The 10627-nt window shown below is 43.4% G+C and overlaps 1 non-coding gene across 1 annotated transcript; it reads left to right on the top strand.

The window, feature by feature from the left end:
* The first annotated feature begins 8686 nt into the window (after positions 1-8686).
* Positions 8687-8758, top strand: TRNAP-CGG. Its single transcript has one exon. It is a non-coding gene; the product is annotated as a tRNA-Pro (tRNA).
* The last annotated feature ends 1869 nt before the right edge of the window (positions 8759-10627 follow it).

Raw genomic sequence — 10627 nt, 5'->3', positions numbered from 1 at the left:
TGACTGTGGGTACTTGACACTGGACTTCAGGCATTTTGGCATTTCCCTCTCCCCCGTCTTCCTCCAGACTCTGGCACCTTGATTTCCGAATGACATGCAACAGTCCAGTGCTGCTTCTCGGTAGCCCAGGTCAGGCGCTTCTGCCGCTGTTTCTGGTTCAAAAGTGGCTTGACCTGGGGAATGCGGCACCTGTAGCCCATTTCCTGCACACGCCTGTACACGGTGGCTCTGGATGCTTCTACTCCAGACTCAGTCCACTGCTTCCGCAGGTCCCCCAAGGTCTGGAATTGGTCCTTCTCCACAATCTTCCTCAGGGTCCGGTCACCTCTTCTCGTTGTGCAGCGTTTTCTGCCACACTTTTTCCTTCCCACAGACTTCCCACTGAGGTGCCTTGATACAGCACTCTGGGAACAGCCTATTCGTTCAGAAATTTCTTTCTGTGTCTTACCCTCTTGTTCGAGGGTGTCAATGATGGCCTTCTGGACAGCAGTCAGATCGGCAGTCTTACCCATGATTGCGGTTTTGAGTAATGAACCAGGCTGAGAGTTTTTAAAAGCCTCAGGAATCTTTTGCAGGTGTTTAGAGTTAATTAGTTGATTCAGATGATTAGGTTAATAGCTTGTTTAGAGATCCTTTTCATGATATGCTAATTTTTTGAGATAGGAATTTTGGGTTTTCATGAGCTGTATGCCAAAATCATCAATATTAAAACAATAAAAGGCTTGAACTACTTCAGTTGGTGTGTAATGAATCTAAAATATATGAAAGTCTAATGTTTATCAGTACATTACAGAAAATAATGAACTTTATCACAATATGCTAATTTTTTTAGAAGGACCTGTACAAAGTGCATAACATACACACACAAGCAAAGTGCAACCGCATGCACAACATAGCAAGCTGCAAGGATACAGCTCAGACTGCTATGCTGCCACATAAATACTGTTGCCAGCGGCAACCACAGGTGAGGCAAATACCACAGCCCTCACCTGTGATTGACAACAGACCAAACCGCTGACAACCGCATGCGGTTCAGGAGTCACGACCATAACCATGGCCGTGACACAGTCACGCCGAAGGCACCGTCAGCAACATCATCCCATTTGTTTTCTTCCTGGAGCGTGCCCTGCGAAGAGTGCTGGATCAGGCTGTAGATGATCGTGAAGAGGAAGAGTTGTGGCCACCATCACCACCAGAAAAAGCCTTATCAGCATCGCTTGCTGGACCTGCAGCAACACTGGAAGAGGAGTGTGAGGAAGAGGAGTCAGAGGAGGAATGTGGCTTTGAGGAGGAGGAGGAGGAAGACCAACCACAGCAGGCATTCCAGGGTGCTCGTTGTCACCTATCTGGTACCCGTGGTGTTGTACGTGGCTGGGGGGAAGAACAGACTTTCAGTGAGATCACTGAGGACGAGGAACGGGACATGAGTAGCTAGGCATCCAACCTTGCGCAAATGGGAACCCTGTTGAGGGACCCTCGTATAAAAAGGCTGAAGGAGAACGACCTGTACTGAGTGGCCGCGCTACTAGACCCCCGTATAAGCAGAAAGTGCCTGAAATGTTACCGAATTACCGGAAGTCGGAAAGGATGCAGCAGTTCCAAAATAAATTAAAAAGTATGCTTTACACAGCGTATAAGGGTGATGTCACAGCACAACGGGAATCTAACAGGGGAAGAGGTGAAAGTAATCCTCCTACCACGACCACGCCGGCAAGGACAGGATGCTTTACAGACGTGTTGTTGATGGAGGACATGCGGAGCTATTTAAGTCCTACGCATCGCCACAGCCCTTCAGGGTCAACCCTCAGAGAATGACTCGACCAACAGGTAGCAGACTACCTCGCCTTAACTGCAGATATCGACACTCTGAGGAGCGATGAACCCCTTGACTACTGGGTGTGCAGGCTTGACCTGTGGCCTGAGCTATCCCAATTTGCGATAGAACTTCTGGCTTGCCCCGCTTCAAGTGTCCTGTCAGGAGGTATTGTCACTGAGAAGAGAAGTCGCCTAGGTCAAAAAAGTCTAGATTACCTCACCTTTATTAAGATGAATGAGGGATGGATCCCAAAGGGACTGACAGTGGGCGATACATTAGACTAAAAAAGGCCTGGTGATGAGATGATCTGCCTTGGGCTAAAAATGGTCCACACGCTGCTGTATTTTATCTCTGAATGCCGGATGACTTGCGTGACTTATCCGCCACCAACTAGGGTTCAAGCCGCCATGTACTTTCTGCCTGGGAAACAAACATCAATTTTACTGCAACAATACCTAATTTTTCAGGCATGTGTACATGCATAATTTTTCTGGCCTCTGGTGCTGTACTGTGGCTGCAAAAACAAAACAAAAAAAGGCACATACATGTGTCAATTCCCCTTCGTGATCGTTACCTTGTTGTGATGAAGGGGCTTGCGTATCACAATAAAGCGACCACCTCTATGAGTGTATTGGCAATGGCAATGTTGGCACACCCCAGATGATAAGGTCGTTGCTTCATTGTGAACAGACCAAAAGCGATCAGCTGGATAACTTTGCATAGAAAAAACATTAATTTTCTTTGTGATCAGCTAAGGTGATCATTAAAGCCTACTAGGCCAACAATGGGCCCACACTGCAGAATCATTGTTTTCTGGGTCACTTAACTGTCACTGAACTACCTCAGCATGACCATAGGCTTTTAAAAAAAAACATCGCCTGCAATCTCCCAAACGTGCGCACGAGCACAGTCATCACTACACCATGATTGACGCAGAGAGGAATAAAATTTATGTCACGAGTGTGTCAACTATTGACAACTCTTTGCGGTTGTCTAAAATCTATTCCATAGACCGGCCCCTGATAGGGAACATAACAGGGATTAAACTGATAGGAATAGTACTACTTAACACACCACTTATATCTGGTGGCACAGTACATTGCACGGCGCACGCGCAGTGCCCCAAATTGGAAGTAGGAGGACCGACCAAGCATCTTTTTTCATCTCTCGACTCCTAAAATCTATTCCATAGACCGGCCCCTGATAGGGGACGTAACAGGAATTAAACTGATAGGAATAGTACTACTTAACACACCACTCATATCTGGCGGCACAGTACATTGCAAGGCGCACGCACAGTGTCCCAAATTGGAAGTGGGAGGACCGACCAAGCATCTTTTTTCATCTCTCGGTTCCTAAAATCTATTCCATAGACCGGCCCCTGATAGGGGATGCAACAGGGATTAAACTGATAGAAATAGTACTACTTAACACACCACTCATATCTGGTGGCACAGTACATTGCAAGGCGTACGCGCAGTGCCACAAATTGGAAGTAGCAGGACCAACCAAGCATCTTTTTCCATCTTCTGGTTCCTAAAATCTATTCCATAGACTGGCCCCTGATAGGAGACGTAACAGGGATTAAACTGATGGGAATAGTACTACTTAACACACCTTATAATAATAATAATAATAATAATAATAATAATAGGGGACGTAACAGGGATTAAACTGATAGGAATAGTACTACTTAATGTACCACTCATATTGGGATTGCACAGTACATTACACGGTGCACGCGCAGTGCCCCAAATTGGAAGTAAGAGGACTGACCAAGCATCTTTTTCCATCTCCGGGTTCCTAAAATCTATTCCATACACCGGCCCCTGATAGGGGACAAAACAGAGATTAAACTGTTAAGAACAGATTTTTTTTCAATAAAAAAAAAAAGAGGACAGCCACTGCGGAGCTGGGTATATTTTGGCCTCGTTACTGAACGCTTATGCACAATGACTGTAGGCTCATGCGTCCTTTTGCGGAGGTGACAAACCTGGTCAGTCAAACCCAAGGCAACATCATCGATCTCATCCCATATGCGTTTTTTCTGGAGAGTGCCCTGCGAAGAGTGCTGGATCAGGCCGTAGATGAGCATGAGGAGGAAGAGTTGTGGTCACCAAGCAGCCTTGTCGTCGCCGATTGCTGGACCTGCGGCAACGCAGAGAGAGGAGTCTGAAGAAGAGGAGTCAGAGGAGGAAGGTTGCTTTGAGGAGGTGGAAGACCAACCACAGCAGGCGTCCCAGGGGGCTTGTTGTCACCTTTCGGGGACCCTTGTGTTGTACGTGGCTGGGTGAGGGAAGAGACCTTCAATGACGTCAGTGAAGACAAGGAACGGGACATGGCGAGCTTGGTATCCAACCTTGTGCAAATGGGGAGTTTGCGGTTGTGCAAATGGGGAGTTTGCGGTTGTTTGCGGTGCGTTAAACGGGGAGTTTGGTCTGTCACTGTAAAGCGGGCGTAACCCTTACACTACCTGATCGATACAACATCATATCTGATGTTTTAAAGCACGTTATTCCAAACAATTTAGGAATGTTAGGTGATTTATGCCCTTTATGGATTAAAACCCGACTCTGCGTCAACTACGTCATTTTCCATGGGAGTTTTGCCATGGATCCCCCTCTGACATGCCACAGTCCTGCTGTTAGTTCCCTTGAAACAACTTTGCACTTGCAGGACCTGAAACACACACACATGCAGGCAACTGACTGCTATTTTTTCACAGTCAAAATTTTGTATTTTTTTTTAAATGTAATCTACTGTGACACCAGATATGAGTTGCACTGGTGTGACACTGTGCACTTGCAGGGCCTGAAACACACTACTGTGACACCAGATATGAGTTGCGCTGGTGACACTATGCACTTGCAGGGCCTGAAACACAAACGCGTGCAGGCAACTGACTGCTATTATTTCACAGTCACAATTTTTTTAAATTTATTTATGTAATCTACTGTGACACCAGATATGAGTTGCGCTGGTGACACTATGCACCTGCAGGGCCTGAAACACACACACGTGCAGGCAACTGTCTGCTATTATTTCACAGTCAAAATATATATTTTTTTTAATGTAATCTACTGTGACACAAGATATGAGTTGCACTGGTGTGACACTGTGCACTTGCAGGGCCTGAAACACACACACGTGCAGGCAACTGTCTGCTATTATTTCACAGTCAAAATGTTTTTTTTTTTAATGTAATCTACTGTGACACCAGATATGAGATGCGCTGAAGACACTATGCACTTGCAGGGCCTGAAACACACACACGTGCAGGCAACTGACTGCTATTATTTTACAGTCAAAATAGTTTTTATTTTATTTTATGTAATCTACTGTGACACCAGATATGAGTTGCGCTAGTGACACTATGCACTTGCAGGGCCTGAAACACACACGCGTGCAGGCAACTGACTGCTATTATTTCACAGTCAAAATTGTTGTTTTAAAAAAAATTTAATCTACTGTAATGACACCAGATATGAGTTGCGCTGATGACACTATGCACTTGCAGGGCATGAAACACACACGCGTGCAGGCAACTGACTGCTATTATATTACAGTCAAAATGTAGTATTTTTTTTAAAATGTAATCTACTGTGACACAAGATATGAGTTGCACTGGTGTGACACTGTGCACTTGCAGGGCCTGAAACACACACGCGTGCAGGCAACTGACTGCTATTTCACAGTCAAAATTGTTGTATTTTTTTAAATGTAATATACTGTGACACCAGATATGAGTTGCGCTGGTGACACTATGCACTTGCAGGGCCTGAAACACACACGCGTGCAGGCAACTGAATGCTATTATTTTACAGTCAAAATTTTATTTTTATTTTTTATGTAATCTACTGTGACACCAGATATGAGTTGCGCTGGTGACACTATGCACCTGCAGGGCCTGAAACACACACACGTGCAGGCAACTGACTGCTATTATTTCACAGTCAAAATTGTATTTTTTTTAATGTAATCTACTGTGACACAAGATATGAGTTGTACTGGTGTGACACTGTGAACTTGCAGGGCCTGAAAGACACTCACGTGCAGGCAACTGACTGCTATTATTTCACAGTCAACCCTATGCACCTGCAGGGCCTGAAAGACACTCACGTGCAGGCAACTGACTGCTATTATTTCACAGTCAAAATGTTTTATTTTTTTATGTAATCTACTGTGACACCAGATATGAGATGCGCTGAAGACACTATGCACTTGCAGGGCCTGAAACACACACACGTGCAGGCAACTGACTGCTATTATTTCACAGTCAAAATAGTTTTTATTTTATGTAATCTACTGAGACACCAGATATGAGTTGCACTGGTGACACTATGCACTTGCAGGGCCTGAAACACACACGCCTGCAGGCAACTGACTGCTATTATTTCACAGTCAAAATTGTTGTTTTTGAAAAAAATGTAATCTACTGTAATGACACCAGATATGCGTGCAGGCAACTGACTGCTATTATATTTGTCACGAGGGTATCGAGAACCACGCCTGACTCTGTTATACCCGGGGTCAGGAAGTCGCAGCGGTTGGCTGCACGCTCTATTTAAGATAGGGCTGTTTTCCTTATGGTAGCTTTCTGGGTTTTCTTTGCAAACCCTTTTGGCTCACTCAGGGATCCGTAGCTCCTTCTCCTCAGCTGTTCCTTGTCCAGCACTCCCAAACTTCCTTATATTCCTCTCTCACACTTCTCTGGTTGCCAGAGATAGAGCTTCCTGCCTGGACATCTATCCTGACCCACTGGAGCTGTGTTGCTGCGTTCTCTGACTGTTGATTCAGAACGCTACCCTCCGGATCCCTGTTGGACCTTTGTTTGGGTGTTTGTGTTTGTCTGTGTTTGTCTGTCCTCTCCCTGGTGTTTCCCTCTTAGTGCAGTGGTGAGGACTAGCGATCCCACCGGCCCGTTCACTATCTAGGGCTCATTTCAGGGAAAGCCAGGGTTTAGGCACGTGATCACCGCACGGGTGAGGAACCCGTCTAGGGACGTCAGGGCAGTCAGGTGCCAGCCGCAAGGTGAGTAAGGGGTCACCACCTTTCCCTCTCCCTTAGGCAGGGCTTTCCCTGTTTTCCTCCCTGTGCCTGACACCGGTCATTACAATATTACAGTCAAAACATTTTATTCATTTTTTTAAATGCAAGCTACTGTGACACCAGATATGAGTGGTGGCACTGGTCAAGTGGGCACAATATACGCTGTGAGCCTGACACACACGCTGGCAGGCAACTGCAATTAGATTACACAGAAAAAAAAAAGGAGACTGATGTTCTAGCCCTAAAATTGGCTTTTTGGGGTGCTGTCCTTATAGCAGAGATCAGATGAGTCTTTCAGGACTGTAGTGGACACTGAATACACTGGCCTAGCTATCGATTTCCCTATTAAATCAGCAGCAGCTACACTGTCCCTCCTCTCACTAAAAATGTAGCTTCCGAATGAATCTAAAATTGATGCTGTCCAGGAGGTGGGAGGGTATGCTGCTGATTGGCTGGAATGAGTCTGCTGACTGTGATATACAGGGTCAAAGTTTACTCAATGATGATGAAAAGGGGACGGACCGAACATCGCAGATGTTCGCCCGCCGCGGCGAACGCGAACAAGCTATGTTCGCCAGGAACTGTACGCTGGCAAATAGTTCAGGACATCTCTACTGAGGGGTTACTTCGTATGATATTTTTATATAGCTGGTTGTTGCAGATGGGGCAAGACCTAATTTGTTTCCTTATTTTTTAGTTATTTATGTTTTACACAATAAAAGCATTGTTGAAAAGAGCGTAGTTTGAGAGCCATATTATTATTTTTATTCGGCGATTGACAATTTTAAGTGGTGAAATTCGGAAAGATATTAAAAACTCCAAGTGCTGTCTTTGGCTTTTTGCTCGCACCCTGAGCGAGAATCATACCCCATATACACCTTAGAGGTGTTTCACTTGCAATGAAATTTTCATTTTTTACATTTTTTAAGACTTTGCTTACGCTAAGAGTCCTATTGTTGTAAAATATATATATGAGAAATTTCAAGAAGATTGTATAATATTTTGAGGTTGCACACTTTCAACAGTTTTGTAAAAGTAGGCAAAAAAATATGATTTTTCAATGTTAATTACTTTTATTGGGAAAACTAGAAATCACAAACTTAAAATAATATTAAAACTCAACACTAAGATTAATAGGTGGTATGATAGGCAAAACATGTGTTATATAAATCAACTTTGATTGATTCAATCCCTTCTTTTGTTAGCTTGGTGACGACTTTTCTGTGATGCTTGACTACACTCAACAAGAATTGTTTTTGTTGTTTGTCCCTGACCGATTCGTTAAACCTTTTTTATCAGAGCAATTCCTCTTTCTGCGGTATGATTGACCTCCTTAAGAGCGTTCACATGGCTTCTTAGAGAATCACTGCAGTATTCTGTCACGTCGTGGTTCCCAAATAGTGTTGATCGCGAATATTCTAATCGTGAATTTTTATCTCGAATATTGGCACTTTGAGAATTTGTGAATATCTAGAATATAGTGCTATATATTCGTAATTGCAAATATTCTAGATTTTTTTTCATCAGTACCCATGATCACTCACTGCTTATTGCTTGTGGGCCAATGAGAAGGCTGCAAGACGAAAAGCAGTTTTCTTCTTCCGGTTTCCACAGTTTAGCTCATTGGTCTTGGGGGTTTTATGCTGGCTTAGGGTGCAAGCGGGCCGGACGAAGCTGCTCTTTTAAAAACTCCCCTTAGAGTTAATCCTGTGTCGCTTATCTTATGTAGTTGCCATTGTAGGTACCAGGCAAGATCTCCACTTCAGTGAAGTTTGAGTGGCGAAACTCAGAACGCTAAAGAAAGCACATGCTGATGTCTATGGCTCGTTGGTCTAGGGGTATGATTCTCGCTTCGGGTGCGAGAGGTCCCGGGTTCAAATCCCGGACGAGCCCTTAACTTAATGGTAGGGTTTCATTTTTGCCCGAATGAAATGACAGATTGGTACTATTTTGGGGGGCATATGCCTTTTTTGATAGTTTGCTGTTGCACTTTTAGTGATGTTAGGTGACACTTTTTTTAATTTTTATTGTTTCTATTTTTTTATTTTTAGTGTTCACCTGAGGGGTTAGGTCATAGGATATTTTTATAGAGACGGTCGATATGTACACGGCAGTACAAAATATGTCTGTTTGTCTATTTTTTACGTTTATTAAATTTTTTTTATTGAAAGTATTTATACACATTGACGATTTAAATACGTTTATAGTTGTGATATTTCAGTACAGTATAATTTTATTTTGTTTATAAGTGATAGTTGAATAGAGTTTAATATTATTTATTTGTTAAGTTAATGGTTTTAATGTAGATTAAAGAGTTTTTGTCCAGTGTCCTTTTTTTGTATTACTATAGTGTATGTTGTCACCTCATTGTTGGCCCTTTTAATGTTTATGTACGTGTAATGGATACATACTAATATTGCTATGTTCACATATTTACCCTCCTGGCGGGGGCAGGTGATCGTCTACTCTTCCTCAGAGTCTTGAGATGGGGTGGTGCTGGAGGGTACAGCACTTTCCACCTCCACCTCTTTCACTTCTTCCACATCTGCTGGTGGTGGCTCAAAAGGGTGGGAGGGTCCGCCTCTTCCTCCTCTTCCTCCCAACCTCCACTACCTCCACGGCCTCCGTCGATCGCCTTCTCCGAATGGAGGGAATAGGAACTTCTGTAATCACAGAATGTTCAGATTTTAGAGAAACAACTCATACATCTTAACAACATTAGATATAAAGAAATTCCAATATGGAGGGATCTATATATAATTGCAGTGGCTGCCAGCTTTATGGCGCATAACTCAATAAAAAATGAACAGCATGCAAACAGAGATCCCCTCCACAGTGTCTTGATGAAATAATAGGGAGAAGGGGACCCATGGGATGGATTATCTCCTGAGTGTATCATAGGATGATCTACTTCTCTACAACAGTGTCGGCTACTTCTTAATCCCATCACTAACACAATAGAACAAAGGGACAAATAAACTAACACATTCATTGGGAGTCTCTGAGCAGAGTTAACCCTTATTGCATTTATGGATTCACACCATGCAACTTTAATGGGGAATAGGAAAGAGGTGGCCTATAAACTCAACCAATAAATAATGGTTTATAGTTCACTCTAACCCAAATAGGTCAGAGTGGGGGCCCCCATAGTCCTAGGTCCATAGCCCGTAGGAAGGAGGCTAGCCCTCAGGCTTCTACTGCAGACCCAGTGATGGTCCGTCACTTGTACGAAATCAGCTGGTTACATCCGAAATCTCTATTGAGCTGTGTGTTTAAATATATATATATACACAATACAACCACAGTTAGGTTGAGCTGTTGGATGTAATTTGGTTAATTTGGGGTGTGTCCCACCAGGTACAAATTAATCACTTGTACCTTCCAAATGTATTCACCCCCTTGGCTTTTTGCTTATTTTGGTACATTACAACCTTCTGTTAAAGGTTTTGTTGATCTGAATTATTTGTGATGGATCAGAACACAATAGTCTAAGTCGGTGAAGTGAAAAGAGAAAAATATCTAATTAAAATTATTGTTTAGAAATAGAAAACTGAAAATTGCCAGGTGCATATGTATTCAACCCCTTTGTTCGGAAGCCCATAAAAAGCTATGGTGCTACCTATTACTTTCAGAAGTCACATACTTAGTAAAATGATGTCCACCTGTGTGCAAACTAAGTGTCACATGATCTGTCATTATATATACACATCTATTTTGAAAGGCCCCAAAGTCTGCAACACGTAAGCAAGAGGCATCACTAAC

This window comes from Bufo gargarizans, chromosome 6, assembly GCF_014858855.1.
Source record: "Bufo gargarizans isolate SCDJY-AF-19 chromosome 6, ASM1485885v1, whole genome shotgun sequence".
Classification (NCBI taxonomy): Eukaryota; Metazoa; Chordata; class Amphibia; order Anura; family Bufonidae; genus Bufo; species Bufo gargarizans.
The sequence above is the reverse complement of the archived record's forward strand: the minus strand, read 5'-3'. Positions and strand labels throughout refer to the sequence as shown.